This window comes from Pleurodeles waltl, chromosome 1_1, assembly GCF_031143425.1.
Source record: "Pleurodeles waltl isolate 20211129_DDA chromosome 1_1, aPleWal1.hap1.20221129, whole genome shotgun sequence".
NCBI classification, from domain to species: Eukaryota; Metazoa; Chordata; class Amphibia; order Caudata; family Salamandridae; genus Pleurodeles; species Pleurodeles waltl.
In genome coordinates, this window is record NC_090436.1 from 539,009,369 (window position 1) to 539,026,704 (window position 17,336).

Here is a 17,336-nt window from a genome sequence, read left to right on the forward strand (position 1 = left end):
AAAACTCCACTTTCGTCTTTCCCTGGTCATGCATTATGTAATATACACAGTATTGCCACCTAGTGAGATTCTAGGTCTTTTGAAACCTACCACGTAGCAAGGATCTCTGTCAAACTCCAGTTGGAAACATCACATCGCCTCTGCAACATAGTGTGCCTCCCAGAGGTCTTTCTGCAGTGTTTCAATTGCTTAACATCAGTGTTGCTTTTCTAAAAACCAGGCAAGTGGAACTAGGTTATTGGGCCTTATCCCATGTACCCTGGCTTGAGAAAGTAAAAAATGTAGCCTAATCACATGATCTTTCCTTTCCCGACTCTCTCTCTCTCTCTCTCTCTCTCTCTCTCTCTCTCTCTCTCTATATATATATATATATATATATATATATATATATATATACACACACCTGATACCCATTGAAGCTTAAATGTGTTTAATCCCTCGTTGCAGGCAGATGAGGCTTTTACCTTTCTAATGAAATATCAATATTTTGGCTGCTTCAATTAAACATACACAAATTTGAGAGTGATAAGCGTAAAGGCAAGAGATACAGTGTATCTTTTACTCGGGTTAGTGAAAAGTTTAAAGTTTTTTTTTAAGCTTACATCCAATACTGTGAGCTGTCCGAGAATGTATTCTGCTCAGAAGTGATGCTCATATCAATCCCTAAAGAGTCTCAATCGCTATTTAAAAATCTCTATTAGGAAATGCAACTACATTCGGGCCTAAAGGCCCATAGATGCAAATGGTATTGGATTTCCTAATTTGCGATTTCCTGTTAGGCTCACTTTGATGCACCCCTAAATTAAATTGTGCGTATGTAAAGCGCACACATGCCCTAGGGACATGTGTGCGCTACATGGAACTTTAATAAATGCATTTTGATGCATTTTTTTAAATTGCACACGGTTGCCGTTGACTTAGAGTCGATGGTAATAGCATTTCCTAAATGCCCATTTCACAAATGTTTGGTACATGTGCTTAGGGAATCTGCATTACCAAAGTAGCAAGAGCATCATACCAATTTGGGAAGATCTATCTACAGGATTTCTCATGTGTTAGCTTTTTGTTGTGTTTTCATAGTACCCGACTCTAAAAATGGGTGGCATCAATGGTCAGTCTCGGTAAAGCCATATTTCTTTTTTCTTTTTTACAAGAAATTGTGCCGATTATGTACCTGCTCGTCTCAGTTCCACAGCTTTACAACCTAACTGAAGTTATTTGTTACATGGTGATGATAATCTCAGTGGAGATATGATCATGATACTTTGGTGATGCAATTGCCTCAGGAGGGAATCTGTCCCACTGCCACCATGACGGGTATACTTGAACTAGAACAGAGCATTTAAGAGAAAGGTTACTGACTCGCATTTTCAGAGAAGGTAAATGTAAGTATGTATATTACATAGCACATGCATAGCTGATATGCCGGGGAGTGCTGTGGAATAATGAGGGTACTAGTTTAGTGAGGATAGTGAATTACAGGTGGTTATTAGTGTGGCACCTGATAAGGATACAAGAGGGGTACACTGGCAGTGGAAGTGAGGCCCGAGTGCGGGGGAGGTGTGATGTACAGGTCTTAAGGGCCTTGTGCCCAGGGTTATACTACAACCAAATGTTACTTGAAGGTGAGGATTGTGCACTATTTTCTGAAGCAGCAGCTGGCTAGAGCCTTGTGGCTTCTGCAGTGTTCGAGGGTAGCAGAAGAAAGCCTGGTTTTTCACTTCCTGCACTCCTGGGTAGAGTTTGTTTTCTCCCATGGCTAAAACATGTGGTTAAAATGTTTGTAAATCAAAATCAGGTGGAGGACGCTGCCTATTGACATCTTTACTTAGAAATGGATTCGGGCAAAGAGGAAGTCTGTCTGTGCCCAGTTTGTGATACTGAAGTTGAAACCGAGGAGCATTTTATTATTTGTATGTTGCCTACCACCAAACTCGGGTCTCGCAGACACGCCTGTGACGTTGGAACCCGGGTGTAAGACATCATGAAGCCACTCTAATGAGTTTTGAAACAGGCACAACGGCCCGTATCGTTTATAGTGTGAGCAAATATTTGCATAATGTATCGTGTCGAAGAAAGTCTATAATGGGCTCTGCTTTAGCTCAGGAGCCTGCGTTGCTATAATACATTTTATGCTAGTTTATACTCTTTCTGAGTTGCTTTCATATGTGTAGTGTATAGGTATTGATTTATATCTTTTTCTGTTCTTGTATGTTTTATGGAGTTTATCCCCAAATTAAAGATATCATATACATATATGTCCTATGTCCTAATATATATATATATATTTATATTAAAGGGTGATTAAAAGTTTTTGTGATCAAATCCTGCCTGTAGTGTATAGGTACTGTTTTATATCTTTTTCTGTTCTTGTATGTTTTATGGAGTTTATCCCCAAATTAAAGATATCATATACATATATGTCCTATGTCCTAATATATATATATATATTTATAATAAAGGGTGATTAAAAGTTTTTGTGATCAAATCCTGCCTGTAGTGTATAGGTATTGTTTTATATCTTTTTCTGTTCTTGTATGTTTTATGGAGTTTATCTCCAAATTAAAGATATCATACCTAATATATATATATATATATATATATATATATATATATATATATATATATATATATATATATATATATATTTATATCAAAGGGTGATTAAAAGTTTTTGTGATCAAATCCTGCCTGAGTGAGTGCCTTCAATGAACTTTTTTGGACTTTGGATATTATGACCAGTTTACTTGTCTGGCCTCGCACTCAACCCCTCTTGGATGCAGGACCGTAACAAGTGGTGCCTTGGTGTGTATGGCTATATATATATATATATATATAGATATATATATAGATATATATATATAACATAGGGGGTCATTACAACCCTGGTGGTCGATGTTAAAGTGGCGTTAAAACTGCAAAGAGGCCGGCGGGAAAAAAAATTGAATCACAACCGTGGCGGAAACCGCCAACAAAGACAGCCACTTTAACACTCTGACCGCCACGGCGGTAAAAACAAACAGCGCGGCGGTCACCGCCAACAGACAGGCGGAGGACAATGTACCGCTCACAGTATCACAACCTACCAATCCGCCACCTTTTCTGGGCCGGATTCACTGTGAACAAAAACACGGCGGAAACAGGACTTCGAAGGGAAAACGCTCACCTCTACACACCCCACGAGGAATCAGGACCCCATGGAACCCGAGCTCCAGATCCAGCCAGCCCTTATCTTCTTGCTCCTCTACCAGGAGCACGAACACCGGCGGCGAAGACCACGGTGAGTACTGCACCTACGACACAGGGGAGGGGGGAGGGAAAAAACAGGGACACACACACGCAATACGCAACACCCCCACCCTCACCCATGACAACACACACACTAATACATATTGAAACATTACAGTTACATCCCCCAACCCCCCCCCCCCGGAAGAATGCAAAGACAAAAGGAAATGAGTGTAACCATTGTAATATATTAAAATCCAGTACGCAAAAATATATATATATACACTATAAACAAAATATACACCAAGAATAGTAGTCCAGGTAGTGCTCCATTGAAGTCCGTGGAACACTGGGCCCACACGGTATGGGCAAGGCCCACACTCAATCCCCGAACATGACGGAGAGAACACTGCAGGGGCAATAAAACAGGCACCTCAGGGGGAAGGTTAGAGGGGGGGGCCCTCAGCCGATTGAGTGCACTACGCCAAATCCACGAGGGGGCCACATGCCCACTGTTCCATCCTGGGGAGTGCAAAGCCACAGTCTCTCAAGTCTCTACAGTGGGTGGTTTGCCCACTGTTCCATCCTGGGGAGTGCAAAGCCACTGTCTCTCAAGTCTCTACAGTGGGTGGGTTGCCCACTGTTCCATCCTGGGGAGTGCAAAGCCACAGTCTCTCAAGTCTCTACAGCGGGTGGGTTGCCCACTGTTCCATCCTGGGGGGTGCAAAGCCACAGTCTCTCAAGTCTCACAAGTGGGTGGTTTGCCCACTGTTCCATCCTGGGGAGTGCAAAGCCACAGTCTCTATAGTCTCTACAGTGGGTGGTTTGCCCACTGTTCAATCGTGGGGAGTGCAATGCCACAGTCTCTCAAGTGGATGCCTTTCTCCACTGGTTCTGGAGGGGGCTTTGTGCCCAGAGTGCTTCATCCTACCAAGGACAGAGATAGTGGATGTGATACTCCACTGGTTCTGTAGGGGGCTTTGTGCCCAGAGTGCTTCATCCTGCCAAGGACAGAGGTAGTGGATGGCAATATCCACTGGTTCTGGAGGGGGCTTGGTGCCCAGTGCTTCATCCTGCCAAGGACAGAGGTAGCGGATGGCAATATCCACTGGTTCTGGAGGGGGCTTTGTGCCCAGAGTGCTTCATCCTGCCAAGGACAGAGGTAGTGGATGTGAATCTCCACTGGTTCTGGAGGGGGCTTTGTGCCCAGAGTGCTTCATCCTGCCAAGGACAGAGGTAGTGGATGTGATACTCCACTGGTTCTGGAGGGGGCTTTGTGCCCAGAGTGCTTCATCCTGCCAAGGACAGAGTTAGTGGATGGCAATATCCCCTGGTTCTGGAGGGGGCTTTGTGCCCAGAGTGCTTCATCCTGCCAAGGACAGAGTTACTGGATGGCAATATCCCCTGGTTCTGGAGGGGGCTTGGTGCCCAGAGTGCTTCATCCTGCTCGTGACGGACTCAGTAGCGTCAGTGCCCTTGGCGCTCATGGGCCAGCGGTGCTAGTGGCGGCGGTGCCCTGTTCAGCGGTGCTTGTGGCGGCGGTGCCCTGTTCAGCAGTGCTTGTTGCGCCGAGGTCCTTTGCAGTGACTCAGCTGCTGGTGGTTGTGTCTGGCCCAGCGGACTGGTGCTGGCGGTCCTTCATGGCCCAGCGGGGCTGGTGCTGGCGGTCCTGTCTGGACCAGCGGGGCTGGTGCTGGTGGAGGCCTCCTGGGCAGCTGTGCCGGTGGCGTTGGCCTCCTGGGCAACAGGGCTGGTGGCAGTTGCCTCCTAGGCAGCAGCACTGGTGCTGGCCTCCTGGGCAGCGGGGATGATGGCGGTGGCCTCCTGGACAGCGGGCATGATGGCGGTGGCCTCCTGGGCAGCAGGGCTGGTGGCGGTGGCCTCCTGGGCAGCAGGGCTGGCTCTGGCTCTGGCCTCCTGGGCAGCAGGGCTGGCGCTGGCCTCCTGGGCAGTGTGGATGATGGCAGTGGCTTCCTGGGCAGCAGGGCTCGTGGCGGTGGCCTCCTGGGCAGTGGGGATGATGGTGGTGGCTTCCTGGGCAGCAGGGCTGGTGGCGGGCCCCTCCTGGGCAGCGGGGATGATGGTGATCTTCTCCGCTGTGCTGCTCTTCCCAGCCTTGCTGACTTACTTGTGGCCCTTCCCCACCTTGGAAGGTGTTGCAGCTGAATCCATACTACCACCTTTACCCCTGGGAGCGGCTTTGGTGGCTGGAGTCTTCCCCCACTCCCGCCAGGCACTTGCCAACGTTTGATGCTTGACAGGTGGGGGACTGTCCGTGCTGTGGCTCCGTGCCACACTGGCTGCCCTGGTGGCCGGTGCACTCCAGATTCCGGTGACTACAGGCACCACTGGTCCCAGAGATGTTGTGGCTGAGGTGCTAGGTTGGGACCTGGAGAGTCGGGCCCTAGGAGACGGACAGGGTGGGGGAGGTGTGGGAAAGATGTCAAGGTTGGACAGGAAAGGTTTTTTGGGAACACTGGGACGGGTAGCTGGAGGGGGTTTGGGAGTGGAGGAAGAGGTTGTGGTTGTAGGAGGTGTTCGTTTGGTGACTTTGGGTGAAGGTGCATGCGCTGGAGGCTGTCCTGAGGTGGATGGCTGTTGGGTGGGTGTGTGCCTGCGTTTGTGTATCTTGGGAGGGGGTGTCACAGACAGACTGGGAGAGGACACAGGGGATGTGTGAATGGCATTTGGGGTGGTGGCTGCACGTGAGCGGGGTGTGCTGGTGGGTGTGCTGGTGATGGAAGTAGTGGCTGTAGATGTAGTGCATGCAGGTGTGAGTGTAGACGAGACAGGAAGGGAGGAAGGAGACGAGGAGGAGGGGAACACAGTGGAGGCAGTGGATGTTGGTGTGTCTGCATGTGTGTGATGCTTGCGTGAGTGCCTGTGGGATGTGTGGTGCTTATGTTTGCCAGAACTTCCCTTGTGTGTTGACGTGTGTGCATGCTGGTCTGAAGGTGTGCTTGGGATAGGCTGAGGTAGAGGGGATTGGTTCTGGGTGGAGGAAGTTGGAGGGGGGAGGCTAGAGACAGGGACAATGGCTGCCATCAGTGCTGAGGCCAGAGTCTGAAAAGCTCACTGAAGGGCCGCCTGACCAGAATGAATGCCCTCCAGGAATGCATTTGTTTGTTGCAACTGCCTTTCCACACCCTGGATGGCATTCATAATGGTAGACTGCCCAACAGTGAGGGACCTGAGAAGGTCAATGGCCTCCTCACTGAGGGCAGCAGGGGTGACTGGGGCAGGGGCTGAGGTGCCTGGGGCGGAGGTGATGCCCACCCTCCTGGGTGAGCGGGCACAGGGCAAAGGCTGAGGGGCTGCTGGGAGGGCGGTGCTGGTGGGGGGGGGGGGGTAGCGGCTGTACCTATACAGGGAGTGCAGAATTATTAGGCAAGTTGTATTTTTGAGGATTAATTTTATTATTGAACAACAACCATGTTCTCAATGAACCCAAAAAACTCATTAATATCAAAGCTGAATATTTTTGGAAGTAGTTTTTAGTTTGTTTTTAGTTTTAGCTATGTTAGGGGGATATCTGTGTGTGCAGGTGACTATTACTGTGCATAATTATTAGGCAACTTAACAAAAAAAAAATATATACCCATTTCAATTATTTATTATTACCAGTGAAACCAATATAACATCTCAACATTCACAAATATACATTTCTGACATTCAAAAACAAAACAAAAACAAATCAGTGACCAATATAGCCACCTTTCTTTGCAAGGACACTCAAAAGCCTGCCATCCATGGATGCTGTCAGTTTTTTGATCTGTTCACCATCAACATTGCGTGCAGCAGCAACCACAGCCTCCCAGACACTGTTCAGAGGAGGTGTACTGTTTTCCCTCCTTGTAAATCTCACATTTGATGATGGACCACAGGTTCTCAATGGGGTTCAGATCAGGTGAACAAGGAGGCCATGTCATTCGATTTCCTTCTTTTATACCCTTTCTTGCCAGCCACGCTGTGGAGTACTTGGACGCGTGTGATGGAGCATTGTCCTGCATGAGAATCATGTTTTTCTTGAAGGATGCAGACTTCTTCCTGTACCACTGCTTGAAGAAGGTGTCTTCCAGGAACTGGCAGTAGGACTGGGAGTTGAGCTTGACTCCATCCTCAACCCGAAAAGGCCCCACAAGCTCATCTTTGATGATACCAGCCCAAACCAGTACTCCACCTCCACCTTGCTGGCGTCTGAGTCGGACTGGAGCTCTCTGCCCTTTACCAATCCAGCCACGGGCCCATCCATCTGGCCCATCAAGACTCACTCATTTCATCAGTCCATAAAACCTTAGAAAAATCAGTCTTGAGATATTTCTTGGCCCAGTCTTGACATTTCAGCTTGTGTGTCTTGTTCAGTGGTGGTCGTCTTTCAGCCTTTCTTACCTTGGCCATGTCTCTGAGTATTGCACACCTTGTGCTTTTGGGCACTCCAGTGATGTTGCAGCTCTGAAATATGGCCAAACTGGTGGCAAGTGGCATCGTGGCAGCTGCACGCTTGACTTTTCTCAGTTCATGGGCAGTTATTTTGCGCCTTGGTTTTTCCACACGCTTCTTGCGACCCTGTTGACTATTTTGAATGAAATGCTTGATTGTTCGATGATCACGCTTCAGAAGCTTTGCAATTTTAAGAGTGCTGCATCCCTCTGCAAGATATCTCACTATTTTTGACTTTTCTGAGCCTGTCAAGTCCTTCTTTTGACCCATTTTGCCAAAGGAAAGGAAGTTGCCTAATAATTATGCACACCTGATATAGGGTGTTGATGTCATTAGACCACACCCCTTCTCATTACAGAGATGCACATCACCTAATATGCTTAATTGGTAGTAGGCTTTCGAGCCTATACAGCTTGGAGTAAGACAACATGCATAAAGAGGATGATGTGGTCAAAATACTCATTTGCCTAATAATTCTGCACTCCCTGTAGATGTGGGGGCACAGATGTTGCCGCCACCACAAGGGAGCTCCCATCAGAGGACGAGTCCGTGTCACTGGTGTCAGCTCCTGTCCCCGCTGTAGAGCTCCCCTCACCCTCCGTTCCACTGGTGAACTCCGAGTCCGTAGTGTCGCCCTCCAGGGCCATGTGGGATGCAGCTCCTTCCTGCTCCGGTTCAACTGCTCCTCCGCCTGATGATGCTAATGCAGTCAAGAACAGGGAGACCACAAAAAGGGGGACGATGACAGAAGAAAGACATGTTGAGTGCATGCATTACCGCTACCGTTGGTGGACACGACAGACACAGAAGCCCCCTGCACTACGCCGCCGACTTGGCCTCCACTGTTCAATCCGTGGGACATGGCCTACAAGGCTATGGACGACATCTGCACACAAGGATGACACAGGAGCCTGACTAGGTATACTTGGCACTGTACACAGGTGGGTTTGGGGTGCCACAGGGTCTGCCAGAACAAGGGGACCTAACTAGCACACTCGCACTGGCCTAGGGAAACCCAAAGCCCACCTCCCCCAACCAGACACCTCCACTGCGTGCAAAATCAGCAGAATGAGAGTGTACTCACCCCCTTGTGGCTGCTGTGATGCCCTCAAGCACCCATCCAACTCCGGATATGTCACCGCCAGGATCCTGAACATCAGGGGGGTCATGGTGCGACGGGCACCCCTCACACGTTGGTAGGCCATCCCCAGGTGGGCCTCCGCCGTCTTCTTGCTCCAGCGGCGAATGTCCTCCCATCTCTTACGGCAGTGGGTGGTCCGTCTGTGGTAGACCCCCATGGTCCGGACGTCCTTGGCGATGGCACGCCAAATATCTTTTTTCTGACGCTGACCTACATGAATTGTACAGGGGGAAAAGAAAAGTTATTACCAAATGCACCGTCACAGTCATTGGCTCCCATCCCTACCCTTGCCATGTTGCACATACACTCACAGTCGTTTCATGCACGCCTCAATCTCGCTCCCCCCCACCCCCATCTTTCATCCACCCCACTCCACACAGGCATAGCCCGTACAGCATGCTCCCAGTGTATTTACCTGTTTGTCTGGAGGACCGTAGAGTAGCGTGTACTGGGGGAGGACCCCATCCACAAATTTCTCCAACTCCTCCGATGTGAAGGCAGTGGCCCTTTCCCCAGACGCACGAGCCATTGTCTCTTCCAGACCAAGGTCACAGCAGCACTTGAAGATCAGGTATCGAGTGATTGAACAGATAGAAAATGGCGGTCACGTCTGCGGCGGTGCATACCGTCACCACTGGCGTACATCGTCATTGGCTACTGGGACCCATAGGGTCCAATGTTAACCAATGCAGCATTGCACCACGGTCTTCGACCGCCTACCACGACGGTGTACAACGCCAGCGCAGTCACCTCACATCCCATTGTCCCACTTTACAGGTCAGGCAGCCGCCATTTCTGGGGCCCACATGGCTTCATTTTTAACTGTGTCACACATACCTAGGCCTTGCCTCAACACTCATTCAGGCCAAATATCGGATTATGACTCGTGTTCTGTGTAAGCTGTGGGTACGTACCTCTGAGTTGGTTGACTCTGTGCTCGCTGTTGTCCTTCATAGGCACCGTCCGCTGGGACATGTGAGGGGATGGCGGCATCCTCCGGTGTACAGACCACTGGTGGACCTGTCGACAATGGAGGAAAGTCATGTGATCATCACCTACAGGCTTCACCGTGCCACAATCCTGGAACTGTGTGCCCAGCTGGAGCCAGACCTGATGTCAGCTATCCACCATCCCACAGGAATCCCCCTCAAGTGCAGGTGCTGTCAGTACTCCATTTCCTTGCAAGTGGGTCATTTCAAACAACAGTGGCCATAGCATCAGGGATGTCCTAGCCTATGTTTTCCAACGTGTTGTCCAGAGTGTTGTCTGCCCTGCTGAAACACATGCGCAGCTACATCGTTTTCCCTCAGGTGGAGGATTTGCCTACAGTGAAAGGAGACTTCTATGCCCTGGGACATATCCCCAACATCATAGGTGCCATTGATGGGACCCATGTGGCTTTGGTACCCCCCGCAGGAGTGAACAGGTGTACAGAAACCGAAAGAGTTATCATTCCATGAATGTGCAGATGGTGTGTTTGGCAGACCAGTACATCTCCCATGTTAATGCCAAGTTCCCTGGCTCAGTGCCTGACACTTACATCCTGCGGAATAGCAGCATCCCTTATGTGATGGGTCAACTCCAGAGGCACCGTGTGTGGCTATTAGGTGAGTACCTGGAAGCAAGTCTGTGGGAATGGTTGTCTGGGTCTGGGGATATCCCTACAGGTTACTGCGTGTCTAACAGTTGTCCCTCGCCATTTGCAGGTGACTCTGGTTACCCCAACCTGTCATGGCTATTGACCCCAGTGAGAAATCCCAGGACAAGGGCAGATGAACGCTAAAATGAGGCCCATGGGTGAACTCGGCGGATAATATTGCGGACCTTCGGCCTCCTGAAGGCCATGTTCAGGTGCCTCCATATGACAGGTGGATCCCTATTCTACTCACCAAAGAAGGTGTGCCAGATCATCGTGGCCTGCTGTATGCTTCACAACTTAGCTTTGCGACGACAGGTGCCTTTTCTGCAAGAGGGTGGTCCAGATGGCAGTGTTGTTGCAGCTGTGGAGCCTGTGGACAGTGAAGACGAGGAAGCAGAAGAAGAGGATATAGACGACAGGAACTCGGTTATCCTGCAATATTTCCAGTGAGACACAGGTAAGAATACAAACCTGCCTACTACATGTACTTTAACACTACTACCGCTCTACTGTCTGTCGTTTTCACCTAGTGTATGGTCACTGAGTTGTCACTTTCCCTTACGATTTCACAGATGTGGGTCCCACTGTGGGACATCTGCTTTGTTTCCTCATGGACTAGAGCTGTGTGACATAGGTATGTTGACATTACATATGAAAGAGCTTTTTGACACTGTAATTGCTAATACACTATTTCGAAATCACAGACTGACTCCAGATTGTTTTGTGCTTCAAGGGTGTTCATTTAAGTGCTCAATATTGGAGGGGGTTGTAAAATGGTGAGGGGTGATGGTGGAGGAATGTCCATGGCAGAGTCCAGTCTATTAGTCTCACAGGTGCATTGCACAAATGGGCATAGGAAGTGGAGCTGGGGCAGTTTGAGGATGGACAGGGTGACAAAGTTGGACAGACAGATGGCATTCAGGGTGGTCTCATTTCTTGGCGGGGTTCTTGGCATCGTTCTCTGTCTTTGTCCTGGATCTCAGGGACCGCTTGCGGGGTGGTTCTCCCTCTGCAGGGGTTGGGGTGCTGGTGTGGTGGTCCTGTGGTGGTGCCTCCTGTCCACTCGCGCCGGTGGAGGTTTGTGGGCAGTTCATCGTCCAGGCTAGTGTCAGGGGCCCCTTGTTGTGCCACAGTGTCCCTCCTGGTGTTGAGTACTTTCTTCAGCACCCCTACGATGGTGCCCAGGGTGAAATCGATGGCTCTGAGTTCCTCCCTGAAGCCCAAATACTGTTACTCCTGCAGGCGCTGGGTCTCCTGAAACTTGGCCAGTACCGTTGCCGTTGTCTCCTGGGAGTGGTGGTAGGCTCCCATGATGTTGGAGAGGGCCTTGTGGAGAGTGGGTTCCCTTGGCCTGTCCTCCCTCTGTCGCACAGCAGCCCTCCCAATTCCCCTGTGTTCCTGGGCCTCCATCCCCTGGACCGTGTGCCCACTACCACTGCCCCCAGGTCCCTGTTGTTGTTTGGGTGGTGGGTTAGCCTGGGTTCCCTGTAGTGGTGGACACACTGCTGATTGATGTGTCCTGGCTGTGGTTTGGGCCCGCTGGGTGGGTGCTGTGCTGGTGTTTCCAGAGGGGTGAAGCTCTGTAGTGGCCTGTGACTGTGTGAGGGGAACCGACTGTCCTGAGGTCCCAATGGGCCGGGCTGGTCATCTAGATCCATTTGGACAGAGCTGCTGTCATTTCTGTGGGCCTCTTCTGTTGGTGGTGTGGACATGTGTGGACCCTCCTGTCTGGTGACGTTGGGTAGGAGTCCTGTAGGGGTACAAAAGGATGTTTATTACATCTGTGTGCGCCATGGTGTGCAATAGGTGGGTGACCGTGTACTCCAGTGCTTGCATTCCTGTGTGGGACCTTGTGTGATGGTGGTTTAGTGGGGTGTATGGGTATGTGCAGTGGCCATGCTTTGGTGATGGGTGTCCATGCTTTGTTGTTGCATGCAGGGCTTGGTGTTGGGATGGGTGGTTTGTGATGTTGGGACATTTGTGAGGAGTTGGAGTGATGGGGGTGAGGGTGAGGGTGGGGGTATGTGATGGCATGCAGGTAGGGTGGGGGATGTAATAGTTAAGGTTTGACTTACCATAGTCCATTCCTCCATCTACTCCTGCGAGGATGCAGAATCGCCAAGACCTGCTCCTCCCATGTTGTTAGTTGTGGGGGAGGAGGTGGGGGTCTGCCGCTAGTCCGCTGAACCGCAAGGTGGTGTCTTGAGACCACGGAACGCACCTTCCCCCATAGGTTGTTCCACCTCTTCCTGATGTCATCCCGATTTCTTGGGTGCTGTCACCCTGTCCACTGTTCTGCTCCATAGCTCCATCTTCCTAGCTGTGGAAGTGTGCTGCACCTGTGTTCTGAATAGCTGTGGCTCTACCCGGACGATTTCCTCCACCATGACCCTGAGCTCCTCCTCAGAGAGCCTGGGGTGTCTTTGCCGTGCCATGGGGTGGTGTGGGTGATGTGTGGGGTGGTGTGTGTAGTGATAAGTGGGGTGATATTTAGTGGTGTGTTGTGTGAGGTGCGTGGAAGTTCTGTGGGTGATGGTATTGTGTGCCTGTGGATGCTTGGTAGTTGTTTGTGGTGTCTCTCTCTGGCCTTCTCTCGGTAATTGTGGTCGTAGGGGTTTGTGGGTGATGTGGGTGTGTATTTTATATTGTAATGGGTGTGTGGGAGTGGTGTGTGTATGTGTATCAGGTGTGTGTGTTTCGAATTGTCCAATGTGGCTGTGTTTTGTAAATGTGTGTGTATTTTGAGCGCAGCATTGTGTACCGCCAATGGAATACCACGGTTGAAAGACCGCCGCGTGGATTCGTGTGTCGTGATAGTGTGGGCGTATTTCTGTGGCGTGACGGTGGAGGTTTTGTTATCGCCAGTTTATCACTGACCTTTGGTGTGGCGGACTTGTGTGGGTGTCTGAATTTTGGCGCATTCCGAGCTGTGGGTCATAATAGCTGTGGCGGATTTCCACGCGGTGTGTTGGCTGTCTAATGCACGGAAGTAAGCAGCTTTTACTGCCAATGTTGTAGTGAGGGCCATAATCACCTATTGTTTTTAGTTTTGGGGGCTACCTCCATAAACCCCCCCCCTTTTTCTTTTCTACTCCCTCTCTTTACTGCTGACTAGTACTAAAGTGCTTGTGCTCTCTCCCCTAAACATAACATTGGCCCATACCAATTGGCCTATTTAATTTACTTATACGTCCCTAGAAGAGTGTGCTGCATGTGCCCAGGGCCTGTAAATTAAATGCTGCTAGTGGACCTGCAGTACTGATTGTGCCACCCACATAAGTATCCCCTTAACCATATCTCAGGCCTGCCATTGCAGAGCGTAGGTGTGCAGTTTTACTGCCACTTCAACCTGGCATTTAAAACCGTTACCAAGCCATAACTTCCCTTTTATTACAAATAAGCACCCCCAGGGTAGGCCCTAGGTAGCCCATAGAGCAGAATGCTATGTAAGTAAAAAGTAGGACATGTACGTTAAGGTTTTACATGTCCTGGTATTGAAAAACCCTCAAAGTCATTTTTCACTACTATAAGGCCTACCACTTTCATAGACTAACATTGTGAATTCCTTAATACCTTTTTAAGTTTTAATTCCTGGTTGAGAATCAGTAGCTATCTCATGTTTCATATCTTTGGAATGCTAATGATAAATCCTCTCTTCTAGTAGAGTCGGATTTAACATTACTATTTTAGAACAACCACTTTGAACCTTTCTTTGCTTTTACATCAGTGTGTGTCTGCAGCCTGTCTCCAATACACCTCAGGTGACAGCTACACTTTGTGCATTCCCTCGAGACAGTCACAAACATAGGACGATTAGATGTGTCTGAGTACTCATCTGTATTCATCTGCATTCTGATGGCTCTCTCTGGGCAGAAAGGGTGAGAGGGGATGACACTTACACCTAAATAGGCAGAGCCATTCCCCAAACAAGGGACTGATTACCCCCTACTGATAGTCTGGAGCCAGGGCTGGGATGAAAGGCCTCTATCCACTTCAAAGCCCCTTCCTTTAAGTGTTCCCCACTTCAAAGGCACAACTGGGTATATAAGTACTGGGTCTCTGACGCCACCAAATCAGACACTTCTGAGCCTCCAACTGGACTATGTCAGGAGAGTTGCTATGCTGCAACAAGGAATGTTACTCTGCCGGACTGCTAGTGCCCGGCCGTGCCTTTGATGGTGAGGGGGGCCATATTAACGTATGGTAAGTAATTAATACTTTACATTTTTAAAACATCATAAAAATTCAGCTTTAGAAATTCACTAAAAAAAAACAAAGTTTACAGGGACGTTATTGTGAGGTTCAGATTTTGCATACAGAAAACCACAGCAATTCAGCAGTTATAGCTATTCTTATCTCAAGAAACTATAACCTGTGCATTAACTACCTTAATAAAGCAAGCAAGTTGACTTGTTGTGACCTATGAAGTGTGGAACACTATACTGCTTGGCTCACACCCTTACTAAGAGCAGAATATATGTTTAGCTATTACCTAGATAATCTGAATCCCCCTTTCAAGCACGACTGATTGAAAGACCTTTTATCCTGATGCAAAGAACACTCATATTTTTGGAGTTTTATTAAGAGCTAGGTTGTGAGGAATTGCCAGTGCGTAGCACTGGTAGCAGACAAATAGGAGTGTCATTTCTGGTGACTATTTAATCTCTTTCCTGCAGCAGAATAGAGCCAGAGGTTGTTGTTTGCATGCAAAGGGGACCTGTCCTTTCATGAAGGAGGAAAATAATAATGATGTTAGAAGTGTTGGGAACGCTTTGTTTTTAGTTGCTTGCTGAGTGTTTGCAAATTAGGTTGATTTTTCAGACTTGGGCTCCGAGCATCCCATGGCAGAGCTCCCATAATGCCTACTGACTTCTAACCATGGATCTTCTAGTTGAACCTTATTTGAACAAAAGATTCACTTATCTGCATCTCCAGTACTTCTTCAGGATGTAGTTCTATAGCCGTGTCTGACCAGAGCTATGCCGATAATGCAGGCAATGTTATACTTTCTTCTTTGCGGCAGAGTAATTCTTTCAGTGATGGCGTAATGTGTAAAGACTTAGAATCAAACATAATGCGGTTTCTTGGTTACAAAGTTTGTGTTGCTTTGGTATAGCTTTCTTTGGTGCCCCCATGTAGACTATGTTTCTTGAACTTCCAGCCTTTCTGTATATCGTTAGATAGTGCTCTTGTGAAGACCATTTTACAGTCATGCTCTTGTGAAGACCATTTTTACAGTCGTGCAATCACAATAGCACCATCGCCCTGACAGTTTGAGCCAGTAAGGAAGTTGGAGCAACTGGGAAATCCTTTTGAGCAACATCAGTTAGTGGTTTGTTTTTGCATATTCCCTTGATATGGTGACCAAATATGAAGGATAAGTTTTTGCTGGATCTGACATGGTTTTTAGCTTCCTTGGCTAAACTAGAAGGCTGCCATCAACAGGTTCTCAGGATTTCTGTTTCTGAGGGATTCAAACATAGGTAATTCTCCTTCACCAAACTGATGCATGTTTTCTAGGCAGATGGACATGATAGAGCCATGTTTCTTGTGTTTGCTTCCTCAGGAATACGGTTGGGTGCCATACATTTGAATGTAACATTTGTGTTACAGTATAAGTTAAGTGCTTGATCTTCTACATATATGGAATAGAACCCGAGCTAGAGGGGATCCCTACAGTACCCCACGTGTTAGACTCTAGTGCTAATAATAAGGAGCTAACTTTGACTGACAACACAGCAGAATGCATACATACCGGTTTAATTGTTTTGAATTAAATGTTTTTATCGTTCTCTCCAGTACTTGAATCTGCTGTGAGTACCAAGATTTTAGAAAGTGCTCATAGGAAGACATAACTTCTTTGTCCAGGCTGCCACTATTAGGAATTCAGATGCACTGAACCTACTTGACGATCTTGTGAGGACAATTCAATATGTGAATATCCATACAATGATTTTTGCCCACAACTATGTGACGCAACCATCTGGTTTATTTTCCCTGTGTTTTCATTTTTCAGCTAATCCCTTAATGCCTTATTGTTATAAGAGTGCTCAATCAAAAATGTCTCCATGTATCTATGTTCATGAACCACGCTATTACTGCAGTCATGCTATGTCTAAGAAGAACGTGAGAAAAAAAATTGCAACCCTATTTCTTGCCCATTATTTGGCAATAAAAAAGACAATTCAGTGTGAGTGATATAATGAACTGAGGCATTGACAGTCTTGTAATGTCAAACTAATGGACAGTGGCTTGTTCCATGGTTATCTCACGGTATCCATACGCTACCTATTATTAAACTGTATTATATGAAAACCAAGCTAGATCTCATAAATGCCCGGTTCACTGACAGTGATTAGATCATTGTGTCACACGGTTTTGGATTATTCCAAGTTGTGGAAATACTGATTCTGTGCAGCAAAAACTATAGTAAGTGTTGCTCATTTTAATATGTAAATGGCTCTCCTCACATATCCCTTTCTAAAATATGGGGGCAAAATCAGCCAAATTATTTTTATTTCTGCAAGCTTTTCTCCTTTCCAGACTGCTGGATTTGACTCCCTCCAGGGATTCCACCATATTCAAATGATTTATTTAATTGGTCTCTAATCTGGTATTCAATTGAAAATCACTTCAATACTTTCTCAGTGCACAAGAGTTATATAAAACTGTTAAATAGATATGGACTTTCTCATGGAAATATTGAAAAGTGCAGCGCCACCATCTACGAGCAGTCATTTGAGCTAATTAGTCGAGAGTTTGGACTAAATAAAAAATGAGACCACATCCAATAATTCATGAATACTATTTCAGTTTATTGTATAAAATCCCTCTCCACACATAGTATTAAATGGAACACGCCTTTTATGATTTACACCCATACCACTG

The 17,336-nt window shown here is 47.8% G+C and overlaps 1 protein-coding gene across 2 annotated transcripts in view; it reads left to right on the plus strand.

The window, feature by feature from the left end:
• Positions 1-17,336, plus strand: part of LOC138285660 (leucyl-cystinyl aminopeptidase-like) — a 289,598-nt gene that overhangs the window by 130,532 nt on the left and 141,730 nt on the right. The gene's annotated exons all lie outside the window — the stretch shown is intronic.